Raw genomic sequence first — 15090 nt, 5'->3', positions numbered from 1 at the left:
CAACAGATTAATATGTTTTAAATACGCTTGTACACAATATATTTTTCTGATATGTATATATATGTGTTGTACTATAGGTAATTGATCCAATCGTTTGGCTTGAAGAGACACTCTCAAATTTTAGGGTTGAGGGAGTGGATGTTGAGAGCTTTGATGTAGATAAAAGTTGATTGGTGGTCATTTTAAAAATTCAAATTTCAAATTTGAGAAATTTAAACATAGTTTTCCTTGACAAGATGACTTCAAATGAAAAAATTGTCAACTACAAAGTTGTTTAACTTTTCGAGATCAACAACTTTTATTTTGGACATTTCTCCATCCAACGATGTTTATGAGATGCATGCGACATCAAAAACAATAATAAAGATCTTATAGAACCTTAGAATAAATATTTGGGGTACATATACGATAACAAAGACCTAACAATAAAATTACATATATGATAACAAAGACCTTTCTCTGAGTAGGTCAATGTTCCAATCAAAGTGTACCAATACATTATAAAATAACCACCTCAAAAACATTCTTCTAGCACCAAAGTAGAGTCAAATAGGTGCCAGAGGTGGATGACGAACTACGCCTATTTGGAGACGAAGGGGGAGGTTGCGCGAGCTACGATGAACCCATGCTTCTCAGAAGACAGTACATTCATGCCTTGGATGGATCCATCAACCTGCGGACAGTCCATTCATGCCTTGCATGGATAGACAATCCGCAGACAGTCCAGAGCACACCGCATTTGATGGATTCATCAACGTAGTAGATAGCCCTTGCAACAATTGCGTTGCATGGGAGTCACACCTAGCTTCTCTAGGCTTTAGCATTGCTCTATCTTCAAAAACATTCTTCTAGTACCTCTTGTGTGCATCATTGCTGACTACGCGTAATAAAATTTGTATGTGGAGGGCTCTCTCCCACAGAGAGGCCATATATGTGGAAAGAAAATTTGTGTGCATCTTGTGTGCATCATTGCTGACTAAGCATGAGCAGCGGTGGTAGGTGGGATGAGTGGTGCTCGCGCACGGTGGTAGGTGGGAGCAGTGGTCGGCGTGGTAGGTTGGGGGACTTTTAGTCCCGGTTTGTAACTACAACCGGTAGTACAAACCAGGATTAAAAGGTACTTTCTTATTTGTTTGTGTTTATTATTTCGATAAAAAATCTTTGTGTTTTTATTTCTTTGTTTTTTATTTGCATATGCATTTCAATCATACACGAGTTAAATTTCAATCCATACAAACATAATTAAATTATGATGTCCATACAAATAAACCTGAGAAATATAATTAACTTGCACACAAACATAATTATAATATCCATACAAATAAACATAATTAAAGTACATAATCGTTCAAATAAACCTAATTAAACATAATAATATGAATAAACCTAATTAACACATGAATCCTACAAACCGGTTGCAACCCTAGCCTATCTCCACTGCCAATAGTGTATGTCTCGAATACAGTAACCACGGTCATTTGTCTATGTAATGTAAGGCCCGCTCTAAAACACTATGCATTGCCTCACAACGTCGAAGGCATGGTATCCCATAGATGTAGCCTACTGACGGATTATCGATGGCTTGGTTCTGCCTAAATCTCATGCAATACTAGATACTAGCTGTCATCCTCTGGCCCATCGCTTCTACGTAGTCCCAGGCATACTCCAGTCGTTTAATAGCTTACGTGAGAATGGGATCCAAGCCACATGTAGCATAGGTGAAATCATAGAGCAAAATCTGCAAGCGGACAAACAAAAAATATCAGGAAGCGCTCATATAATAATATGAATAAATAAACATTACTCTCATATCATACACGACTTACCACATCCATTTGGTTGAATGTCGCATGACTCTCGCTGACTCGTGGCACATCCAAACTATGCTGACGTAAAGCTTCTATCTTTAAGGACGAGAAATCAGGCATATGGTAGCCAATTCACTCAATTGCCTACAAAGAAAGTAGCACGACATCAATCTGGGTGCCTATCTTGTTAGCGACTGTCGTCTAGTCTGCACGATGTCTTGACGCACCTCAATATTGTACCTAATGGGGATGTCGAAGGTGAGACTGCACATCCATAACTCGCCTCCTCCATCATTCACGACCACACTTGTCATCGTTTCGAAGATGTCCCACACCCCGAGAAGCCATAGTACTGATTCCAACACTTGACTTGTTTTATAGTCTGTGACATATGCAACAATCATATTATGAATGAATATATATATATGCAAAATTTATATTAGCATGTAAAACTTAAAATATTCCATACTATTGATGGGTCTGGGTGATGCGGAATGACACTATCTGGCGATGGCGCGAATGGAAGATCGCCAGGGTGGAAACCTGGTTCCTGTGGCTAAGGAAGTCCACCGCCATTCATCATAAATAAAAAAAACTGAAAAAACATCCCAATAAATATAGAACCCCCATATAAATTTAACATGCAACAATATATATTAGAGAAACATATAAAAAATAAATCATCAAGAAATAATGTTACTAACAAAGATCTAGAAAACTATAAATGTTTAAGGTTATGTACAAATGATGAATAAATAAAATAAAATCCATCATTATTATTCCTAATATAAAAAACCACATATTTCTATGCTTATTACTAAACCATGAAATGATCTACATTATTAGCAATGAAAGATTAGAAGATGAAGTTGCTAACCTTTAGAAGATTGAAGATGAAGCTAGCGGCCGAGAGCAGGAACTTGCTCGCCCAAGCAAGAACATGGATGAACACACGTGCACAAGCAAAGACCAAAGATTTGACCGCCTGTGTCTCAGACTAGAAGGATAGTGGAAGCGGGTATGTATAGGTGGGGACCTTTAGTCCCAGTTGGTGGAGCCTACTGGGACTAAAGGATCAACTTCTAGTCCCAGTTGGAGACAAAACCCGGGATAAAAGGTCAGGGGGACCTTTGGTCCCAGTTGGTGGTTCCAACCGGGATTAAAAGGCAACATTTAGTTCCGGTTTAAACCATAGACCGGGACTCAAGGTCCCTACTACAAAAGACTGTTGCAATATCCGTTGGGCAGGGGATTCTACACTACGTCAAAAAGCATTTGTAGGGGCGGTTGTAGACCATTTGTAAGGGCGGTTCCCAGGCCGCCCCTACAAATCAATTTGTAGGGGCGGCTGGTGTTTCCAGCCACCCCTACAAATCTATTTGTAGGGGCGGCTCTTATTACCAGCCGCCCCTCAAAATCAATTTGTAGGGGCGGCTGGAAACACCAGCCGCCCCTACAAATCGATTTGTAGGGGCGGCTGTAGTACCAGCCGCCCCTATCAATGGGTATTTGTAGGGGCGGTTCAATCTAGAACCGCCCCTACAGTATGTTTTCCCACCAAAAAAATCGCTTTTTCAATTCAAAATCGCTTTGCCGAACGTCCCACAACTAATGTTTCGAACCGCGTTCGCGTTGCCGAACGCCCCGTGACCAGCGTTCGCGTTGCCGAACACCCCGCGACCGCGACTACAAACATAAGAGTATTCTATAAACTACAATTACAAGTCCAATTCACATGAATATATACAATCCATCATTAAATATACAAATTCCATACACATTGTTATCAACGTCCTAGAGCTAGCCTTTCTGTCTCACGAAGGTATTGGTACTAAGGATTTGTACCTAACTCACACTCTCGGTCATGGTAGGTGCCTCTGACATGTACAATCTCTTTTCATTCCTTTCTCTTCTCTCCACTACAAGAAAACAAGTTTCGGTTTAGTATTTCATACCATTTACGAAGTTTTTATACTATGGGTGAAGAGGTTCAAACTTACCCTTAAGGGGTGTCTCCTGTAGGCACCGGTGTTACCCATCATAAAACATATATCGTATCCACAATGTACACTCCCAGGCTTCTGCTTAGGGCACTGTGTGTTTTGCATATGAAAATGTTTAGTAATGCTTTTGACAGCCATGTAACAAAGTACTGAAGAAGTAAGTTACACTTACCGCACATAGTGTTTTTATAGCCAGCTTTTCCTTCCTTGTTGGATCATGCCTTCCATGATGATTAGTGACATAGAACCTAAATGCCATGTTCAAATTATTTTAGCAAATACAACTTGTTAGTATCCAAAAGTGAACGTTACAAGTATGTATACAAACATATAAGCTAATGAGGATTGTCGATATGTATACGTCTTGAGAATCGATATGAAGTCTTTGTATGTCACCGTGTCCTTATCTAATGAATCAAAGACCCATGCCATGCTCCTCCCGACATCGACGGCTATACAAATCTAGTGGTTGCTGCATGGATTTAATCATAGAACTAGATAAGCCCTTTTGCATCGAATGAAATATATCGAACAAAGCTTTAAGTATAGAGTTGAGCTTACTCGAAGTTGTATGGTAGCCATATAGTAGAGTGGTGTTGGAGATTTTTGAAAGCCAAGGCAATGTATGCCACAACCTTAAGGGACTCTTCCCTTAGCTTCGCACTACGGATGCGCTCTTTCTCCCGAAGAGTCTTTGCAGCTGCTAGCTCTTTGGCATCCAGTGTCCACCGTTTAGGGTAATTCAAATTTGTTTGGGCTATAGCTTGAGGGTCTACATACCCGGCTTTCACACTTGGCATTTGTTTGACAATGTGCACTTGCATTCTACAAATCACGGCGTGGGTTAGTTACAACATAATTCAAAGATTACATTCATATCATATCGGGAGGACAAGGACTTACAGGCACCATGTGTGAATTAGATTCATCTCCATTTCTCCCAGGTGAAAGCATGTGTGCATGTCATTGAAGTCAAAGACAATTTTCCCGGCTAGGCTTCCAAATGTGCCGGTGGGAAAGCATGCTTGTATGATATCTATGCTCGTTGGGAGAACACGCAAGTACCAATCATGGAACCTTCTCATTCCAAGTGGTAGGCGCTGGATGTCCCGGTTTGGTAGGAAGGGCTTGCCTCTTTCATATTTTTTCGAGCAATCCTTTGACCATTCGATGGCATCAACATTTGGATACTGCTTTGCAATTTGGTGGAGTTTGCTACTGACGGCCTCCTCAGAACCCTATGATGGGACTTTTTTAACTTGGTTTTCAGGCTTGAACTGATCATGGGAATACCACTTGGACACCGACGAGACGTCTTTGATCGGAACATAAACTAGCCTTATGTTGATTGGAATCTTCTTTCAGAGTTCCCATTTAGGCACGTCCTCATCTTCTTGTGCATCACCTTCTTCAAGAGACACTCGTTGTTCATGTATCGGTTGTGCTTATTGAGAAGACTGTGGCATCTCATGATGCACTTGCCTAGTATGAGCTGGAGAAGGTTGTGGCATCTCATCAGGCACATGCTCGATAGGAGGTGGGGAAGAATGTGGCATCTCAGGAATGTGGAGGTCACGAGACGGTGAAAATATCTCCCCGTCCTCAACAACTCGCTCCAAATTTGGGAGAGGGAGAGGCGGCGAAGAAGAAGTCAATATAATGTCCCATTGTGCCAGAGGATGAACTGCCCCACAACGTCTCCGAGTAACACCAGCCCCTCGGGAGTTGCGTAGTCTATCCTCCACTGCATGAACTCGGGCTTCACTGTATGCACCTCGACCCTAGTGTATTCCGACGGTATCTTATTATTGTGGTGTAAGCCACCGGGAGGATGTGCCACACCCGTTGCCACCTCCATCACAGTGTTCTGCCAGCCGCTGAGAAACACAAAGGTGCAACTAGTAGGTTCTCGTATGAGATCGACTGGGGTTGTGGCTGCAGTGGAACCTTGGCTGCTAGGAACTTTCGGAGGGCTTCCAACTAATGCCAGTTCTCCCGGTGGCATCACTAATATACGTAGCTCCGTAGACATTTCTTGCTCCTCCAGTGCCTTCGCAACTAGAGCCTTCACTTGGAGCTCAAGACTAGTCTCCCAGTCTCGGCCATGTTTCTTGTACATGTGCCTGTCCTCTTCGAATCCTTGCTTCCAGGTCATCCTTTTCCCTAGCCCCCTAGTGCGGCCTGTGTGCTCCTTGTTTCCCAAGCCAAGGCTAAGCTCGTCCCTCTCTCTAGAAGGATTGAATGAGCCCGTCTCTTTGTCTTCAGCATATTTCAGTATCCTTGATACCGCCTCTTGGGTCTCTGGCTTATCAAACTTAAGATTACGGCCGGATGGTTCTATACTCCTCGCATATATCCAGTTCCTTGAGCGTACCTTCAAGTTCATCACATCGATATTCCCAGCAGCTGTGGCCTCTTCATCCATCTTCCTAAATTGCTCTTCCTTGGCATAGTAGCCACCGGGGCCTAGATGATGGTGGTTTTTGTTCCTCTTTGCCAGCTCGGTGTTACGGGCACTGAGCTCCAATGCCTCCGCTGAAGTCTTCTGAGCCACGAGCTCCTCCCATTGACTAGGAGTTATTTTGCCGAACTCATTGAAGGGAGTTAACCCCTTTTGGATATACTTCGTGTTGAGCTCCGACCTCTAACGTCGAAATGACTCTCCCATCATCCTGATAGCATTTTTTTACCAATTTGTGCTTACCCTCTGAAAATCTAAAATTGACCTTTAGATGCCTATCCCATAGTGCATTCTTTATGTTCTCTAGTACCTCTTTCCAGTTAGGGATTGTTGGGTTCAATTTATCTCTTACTAGGGCCCCGATCGCATTACAGAATCGTCCTCTTAATTCCTTTGGCTCAAGGATCTCCCCTACTAGCCCAACCTCCGTTATCACATAGCAAGCCTTATCTGGATATAGATTTCCTTTTCTATCCCCTTATTTCCTCTTAGGCTTGGTAGTCATGGTTGTGTCTTGAGTTTGTTGAGCAGAGCCATCGTGATCCGTCTCTGTGGTTGTTGCCTCTGCTCTCCTTTCCTCTACTCCGTCCTGTCCAGCGAGATGTTGCGGACGTCGATGTCATCTTTTCTGAGTTTCAGGAGGGACCTGTATATAGGACAGGTCAAAGTGTTAGCAGAGGTAACACAGCCAAAGCTTTAGCAAAATTTACACGCTAAGGCTTCTTCCCTACCTCCTCGTTTGGGTCAAAATCCTTGTCCAAATCTTCCTCCATTGGCCTCCTTCTTGCTTCAGGTGGGAATGGATCCTTAGGACTTTCATATCCCTCTTTTGACTCATCATCCTCTTCTTCTTCGCCTTTAGCAGCCTCTCCTTTGGGGCCTTCCTCCTCGTCACACTCCTCCTGAGTAAGCATCACTTCTAGATCCTTTTCTACCTCGTTATTGAACTATTCCTGAGTAAGCTGGTCCTCTAGTGCTTGCTCCTCAAGGGTTGGCTGCTCATCATGCTCGGGGCATCGAGCTGCACTATCTGTTGTCCACGACATTATTTCGCGCTTTGTTCTAAAAGATGCAAGAAAGTGTGCTTTAGGTATGCGAGAAGGTATAAGAAATCAAAAAGGTCTATAAACCAAAGTAGTCCTATAAAACAACAATATAAAAAATGAGAAGTAGCAGTGGTAGAGGCCTCAGAAACATGTCAATCATCATCTGATCTTGAACTTGGAGCATCAAGGCATCATAACAGAGAAGAGGAGAAGGTAATGTAGGGGCGGCTGCTAATGATGCCAAGTTCCTCACAAGTTCTTGATCATCAGCTCATATTCCATATAATGTATGGACTTGGACAATTTCATCATCGGTAAAACAAAGGAGAGGAGAGGAGAGGGGAGATTTGGCAAAAAAAAGCAACAGCTGCTTAACAAACATAGAGAGGAAAAGGTGTAAAAAAGCAGCCGTTGCTTCCCACACATAGAGGATAGGAAAGGCGGCAAAAATAGAGGAGAGGGGAGATTTGGCAAAAAAAAAAAGCAGGTGCTGCTTCCCAAAAAAGCAACAGCTGCCATACTAACTTTGCTCGATCACACATGAACATCATATGCTTAATATCTTCTGAACCTAATAGGCAGATTGGACAATCAGAAGTAGTAGACATTAGTAGTAGGGAAGTAGTAGAATTAGTTGACAGAAGTACAAGTAGTTGATAGAAGACAGAAGTAGAAGTAGTAAACAGTAGTATTAGGGAAGTAGTAGAGTAGTAGTAGAAGTAGCAAAAGCTGCTTAGGAGAGGAGAGGAGTAGAGTGGAGTAGAGGAGAGTATAGTAGTTGAATAGTAGTAGGAGTAGCAAGTAGTAGTAATAGGAGTTGTAGGAGACCAGCCAGCAGCCAGCAGCCAGTAGTTGATAGAAGACAGAAGTAGAAGTAGTAAACAGTAGTATTAGGGAAGTAGTAGAGTAGTAGTAGAAGTAGCAAAAGCTGCTTAGGAGAGTAGAGGAGTAGAGTGGAGTAGAGGAGAGTATAGTAGTAGAGTAGTAGTAGGAGTAGCAAGTAGTAGTAATAGGAGTTGTAGGAGACCAGCCAGCAACTAGCAGCCAGTAGTTGATAGAAGACAGAAGTAGAAGTAGTAAACAGTAGTATTAGGGAAGTAGTAGAGTAGTAGTAGAAGTAGCAAAAGCTGCTTAGGAGAGGAGAGGAGTAGACTGGAGTAGAGGAGAGTATAATAGTAGAGTAGTAGTAGGAGTAGCAAGTAGTAGTAATAGGAGTTGTAGGAGACCAACCAGCAGCCAGCAGCCACTGGTACCAGCCAGCAGCCAGCAAGCACATTACAACCAACACAATTAATTTCTTATAGTGGCCGATCTCAGCCCGATACTGCCTAATAAGTAGAGTAGTAGTAGGAGCCAACAGCCAGTAGCCAGCAAGCCCGATTACAGCCAGCCAGCAGCATTCAGGTACCAGGTAGATCACAACATTAGGTAGATCATAGCATCAAGTAGTTCACATTCAGAAAATTGCACTGAAATTGAAACTGAATTGAGCACTAAAACTGAACTGAAATGAGCACTAAAACTGAATTGAAATGAGCACTAAAACTGAACTGAAATGAGCACTGAAAATTAACTAAAATGAGCACTGAAACTTAACTGAAATGAGCACTGACACTTAGCTGAAATGACCACTATCTAGTTTTTAGAAATTTAATAGTACTGACACAACATTATAGACACTTAGCATAGTTACTTTCAGTACCAATGCATGAATAGACTTACTAGTACTATCGGTAAGCCGATAAGCCAAGTAATTATGCAAATTACCAATAATTATGCAAATAGGTTAGCAAGGCTTTGAGATTTCAAAATCTATCTAACTGCTTTGCTTCTGCTCTGTTGTGCCCCCTTTTTTAACACCAGCTAGAAACTTTGCAGCCGGGCGGTCGTCGGCTCCGGTGGTGAGGTGAGCTCCATCTCGGTGGTGCCTGGCTTCACCGCTGTGTCAGCAGCAGCAGCAGGCAGCACCGCTGGCTCCTCCATGTCCACCACATCGGCGTCTGCCCTGATCATGCCTTGTGGGTTGTTTCGATTGTTTAATTATGCAAAACTGTGAGTTTTCTATGGTTTCTTAATTGCTTGTTGCAAATCCTGCAACTTGCGCGCCATTGTTTTTAATTGTGTTCACGTTTGTCATGAAAGCTCTTTTTTACTGTGATGTTGCTTTTGCTTTCACTGCTGTAACTCTTCTAGTTATGAGTGAAGTGGTACTAAGAAGTCCTGCTATCCATGACGGGCCAAAAACTCTAGGTCTCTTTCTACAGTACTTGTCATGTTGGGCCTGATGCCCAACATGAATATACTGATGAGGTTTACTAACAGTAGCAGGTTCACAACCATACTTAGTTCGTCAGTAGTTCAGTATAGGCCTACAGGGGGAGAAAAGGCTTCTTTTCAAGCTCTAACATCCACTACTCAGTTAGATAGGCTAATTATTTCTATTTTCAAAAAAACAAAAAGAAGACGCAAAAGGGACATGAAACAAATGCACTACAACTTTAAGCTTTCCACACACTTAATCTGGAAAGACCATGTCTTCCTATAGTGTATGACCATTCTCGTGCTCATAAATAACATGATTCGGATCAAATACAAGTACAAAACCAAGCAAACCAAGTTTGGGTGATCAACAAAAACACGAAATTACTGCAGACTTGCTAGAGCACCATTAACTAGTAAACTAGCATACTTCAAAGACAGTAAAAATTAGGAAATCTCTTTCAACATAGGACATGCGGCAGCAATTTACTTTTTGGAACAAAAGCTGAGATCAATTCAATGATACGACTAAAAACCCACCAATAGTCCTATAGATGCATCATGACAGAGAAGTGACCTGGAAACCAACAAACTGACCATGTGTCATACAAGTACAGACCACTAGCCCCTTGGATATGTTTGTGATTAAATTCTAGGTAATCCACTAACTGATTGAATACCATAAGTGTGCTAGAGACATGTACTGAACTGCACCAGTGGAAGCAAAGTAATCAAGGTAGCAGAGCCCGAGCACCAAAAATGTATGCATAGCACATCAAGGTCAACTTTGCAATATATCATATTCCTATATAAATGAGATAGCATGGATGAAGCCTTCAAAGACTTTTAAGCACAGGAAGAATTTTAAGCTGCTTTTGGAAGGACTAACGTAGGACTGATAAGCATTGCCCTATATAAGAATCAATGATACCCACATTTTTTCACATGACAGTGAAAAAATATAGCAAGGAACTGAAGACAAGAAGAAGGTTCAAGGGACGGAACAAACCTGAGCCGAGGGCCGGGCGCGGGTCGTCGGCGTGCGGGGGCGGGCGCCGGGGGTCGCCACACGGGGGAGGACGCCGGGGGCCGGGCGCGGGATGCCGGGGGTCGGCGCGCGGGGGCGGGCACCGGGGACCGGGTGCGGGTGTCGGCGTGCGGGGGCGAGCGCCGGGGGCCGGGCGCGGAACGCCGGGGGTCGGCGCGCGGGGGAGGGCATCGGGGGCCGGGCGCGGGATGCCGGGGGTCGGCGCGCGGGGGAGGGCGCCGGGGGACGGGCGTGGGACGCCGGGGGTCGGCGCGCGGGGGAGGGCACCGGGGGCCGGGCGCGGGACGCCGGGGTCGGCGCGCAGGGGAGGGCGCCGGGGGCCGGGCGTGGGACGCCGGGGGTCAGCGCGCGGGGGCGGGCGCCGTGGACCGGGTGCGGGTGTCGGCGGGCACGGGACCGACGGCAGAAACCCTAGGCAGCCTAACGGCGTCGGAGGAAGAAGACAGCGCCCAGACGATGACTCCCGTGCGCTTCCCTCCTATTTATACTAGGTACCATTTGTAGGGGCGGTTCTTGATCCAGCCGCCCCTACAAATATTTTTTTTAAATTATAAATTCTATATTTTTTATATCATAAAAATACAAAGTAATATAAAAAAATTGTGTATATACACAAATATAATATTTTTTATTATTTTATATATGAAGAAATATATATATAAACAATTGTAGTCAAAACAATATAGAAAACAAAAAAAACAAAAATAAAAAATTTAAATTTTAAAACTTCGAATACAATTTTATGACGTTAAATGAAATAAAATGAAAATGTTGTAAACATAAAAGTTGTATAACTCATCAACATGTACAACTTTTATTTTGGTCATCTTGTCATGTAACTTTGTTTGAACGATTCAAATTTTGAAATTCAAATAATTTCAACTTGAAACAATATTTTGAAAGAGTAAATGATTTCACATGAAAACTCATGAATACCAAAGTTGTAGAACTCATCAATATGTACAACTTTTATTTTGATCATATTTTCATTTGACAAAATTTGAACAGTTCAAAATTTGAATTTCACTAAATGGCAACTTCAAACAAGATTTTGAAACCTTAAATGATTTCAACAATAAAAGTCGTGAACAAAAAAGTTGTTAAACTCCTCACTATCTACAACTTTTATTTTGGTCACTTTTTCATGTGACAAAGTATTAGTAAACATTGTTCATAAATTCACATGACTCATAGTTTCATGAACTATACGAGAAACATGTTGATTTGTGAACAATGTTTACTATCACTTTGTCAGATAAAGAAATGATCAAAATAAAAGTTATAGATCTTGATGAGTTATACAACTTTGGTATTCATCACTTTTTCAGCTCAAAAACATTTAGTGGTTGAAAATCTCGTTTGAACTTGTCATTTTTTTAAATTTGAAAATTTGAAGTGCTCAAACTTTGACAAATGAAATTTTGTAGTAATAAAGTGGATGTTCAAATAGAGTCATCTGGATGTTGCAAAGGATAGTCTCACACACATGCATAAAATATAGTCTCATACACATACAAAAATATGTAGTCTTACACACGTACATAAATATATAGTATCACACGCATGCATAAATGAAGTCTTACAAACACACACTTACACAAACACTCCATGTTCAACAACTAGCTAGCCCGCTGTAACGACTTTCCCTTTGACACCTTTTCGTTCCCATGGCATTATGTCTTTGGGGAGGTTCTTTTCCACAACACTAGTCTTCTTAGGAAAGTCTGTAAATAGCGGCATCTCATCGTACTTATTGTAAGCTTCAACATCATCCACGCCATCGACTCCAATAATGTGTTGTTTTCCGGAGGCAACCACGTGCTTTGTCTTCTTCTTCGGGGGGAGGTTACTTTGTGGGTCAGATATATAGAAAACCTGTGCGACACGTGAAGCGAGCACCCAAGGGTCATCTTGGTAGCCTAGATACTCGAGGTCCAGGACTCTCAATCTGATCTCGTTCAGTTGGTGTTGTTTGATGCAGCGGCATCGAAATAGGGCCACCGTTATATCCCTTCCATAGTCAAGTTCCCATATCTCTTCAATGATGCCAAAGTATTGGATCTTTCGCCCTAATCCATCGAGAGCCTCTATTCGAATGCCACTGTTTTGGTTCACATATTTACTATCCTTTGTGCGGGTATAGTTTGTGTACCCATTGATGTCATAAGCATTCCAAGATGTCACTTGTCTCGATGGCCCCTCCGCCAACCTACTGATGGTAATAGAGTCTATGGTTTCTTCAGGCGGTATGTTTTGGTCCTTCAACCATGTAGTTAGTCGTTGCTTGTGCTGTTTCATGACCCAATCATCCGAACGGCCATTTCTCTCCGCCATAATGATAGCCAAGTGTTCATCAATATACGGTTGCATCAGTTGTGTACTCTGCAAGACACTGTAATGCGCCCGACTCACCTCTTTGTAGTCATGGTCGATGAACACTTTTCTACCACTGGTGCCCTTCCTAGCCAGCCTACCCTTATGACGAGAATCGGGTTTACCAATCCCTTTCTGTACTTTTATGTACTCTTGACAGCACTTGACGACTTCTTTAGTACTGTAACCCTCTATCATGGAGCCCTCTGGGTATGCTCGATTATGCACGTATCGACTTAAAACCGACATGAACCGCTCATATGACCACATTTCATGCAAGTAGCAAGGGCCAAGCGCCTGTATCTGATGAACCATGTGAATCATGAGATGTGGCATTATATCAAAAAAAGCAGGAGGTAAACACATCTCCAGTTGGTTTTGTGTCTCCACCACAAATTCATGTAGGTCACTCAGCTCTTCCTTGCCAATCGTCTTCTGTGAGATCTTCGAAAAGAAGTAGCACATGCGGGTGATGGCCATTTTCAAGAACTCTGGCTTTATAGCCCTGATTGCAATAGGTAGAAACACTGTCAGCATCACATGGCAATCATGAGCCTTGCAGTGTGTTATTGACAAGTCCTTCATCGACACTAGCTTCTTCACATTTGCTAAAAACCCAGTCGGGACTTTGATCCCCCTCAGGAAAGTGCATATAGCTCTCTTCTCGTCTGGTGTTAGGTTGAAGCACGCCGCGGGCAGAGTGTATTTTCCATTACCCTCAAGTACCGGGTGAAGCTATGGCATCACGTTTAGCTGCACCATGTCTTTCTGTGCTTTCATACCATCCTTTGACTTGCCTGTGTCCATCAAGATAGCAATGAGACTCTCAAAGACATTCTTCTGCATGTGCATAGCATCAATGGCATGGGGGACCTCCAAGTCTGGCCAATAAGGCAGATACTAAAAAAAGATCGATTGTTTCTTGAAAGGTACGCCTTCGACAGGAGGTGTGCTTCTATCTCTGTTGGTCCCATCCAGATTCTTCTTTCCATAGATGACGCGTATGTTTTTCACCATTCTGTACACATGTTCTCCGTTATGACATCTCTCCGGAGGGGGTTCAATCTCCGGGGCGTTGTCATAAAATCTAAAGAATAATTTGCTGCGGTACTTGTGACTTGTCTTTAAGAAGCGTCAGTTCCTTAGGTAAACTATCTTCTTGGATGCATCCAGGTACACCCATGTAGTACCATCCAAGCAAACCAAGCATCCCGTCTTCCCTTTGATCTATCTAGACAAAGCAAACAACGTGGGGTAATCATTGGTAGTAACAAATATTATTGCTCTACATATGAAGTCCTCCTTTCGGAACGCATCGTACATCTACTCCCCATGCCTCCATAGCCTCTCCATTTCTTGCATCAAGGGCTCGAGGAACACGTCTATATCAATGCCTGGTTGTTTAGGGCCAGAAATAAGAATAGTGAGGAGAAGGTACTTTCTCTTCTGACACAACCATGTTGGAATGCTGTACATGGTCAAGATCACTGGCCATGTGCTGTGGTTGCTCATCCTCTCATTGAAGGGATTCATTCCATCGGTGCTCAGGCCAAACCGTATATTCCTTGGATCATCGCTGAATTCTTTGTGCTTCTCATCAAACCTTTGCCACTAACTACAATCAGCCGGGTGTGCAATCTTATCATCATCCACCTTGCGCTCATCATCCCACCATGTCATGAGTGTAGCTTCTTTAGGGTTTAGGAACATACGTCTCAAGCAGTCAGTCACTGGCAGGTACCACATTACTAGGACAGCAATTCTTCTCTGCTTTGCATCATTGCCTAATGGAGTGTCCTCTAGGGGCTGAGATTCTTGTACCACCTTTTTTGTACCCTTCTTATTCCTCTTTTTCCCCATGAATGGTTTGTCCCCACCGTAAAGGTCATTGTTCTTGTACCGGCTGGCCCCACACCGGGGACATTTATCCAATGACTTGAACGTTTCGCCATGAAAAAGTATACAGTGGTTGGGGCATGCATGTATTTTTTCAACCCCCATTATCAATGGACTTATGACCTTCTTCGCTTGGTACGTGTTGCCGGGAACTGAGTTTGGTTGTGGCAGCACCCATGACAGGAGATGCAATAGA

Source organism: Miscanthus floridulus, chromosome 10 (genome assembly GCF_019320115.1).
Source record: "Miscanthus floridulus cultivar M001 chromosome 10, ASM1932011v1, whole genome shotgun sequence".
In the NCBI taxonomy this organism is placed as follows: domain Eukaryota; kingdom Viridiplantae; phylum Streptophyta; class Magnoliopsida; order Poales; family Poaceae; genus Miscanthus; species Miscanthus floridulus.
The sequence above is the reverse complement of the archived record's forward strand: the minus strand, read 5'-3'. Positions refer to the sequence as shown.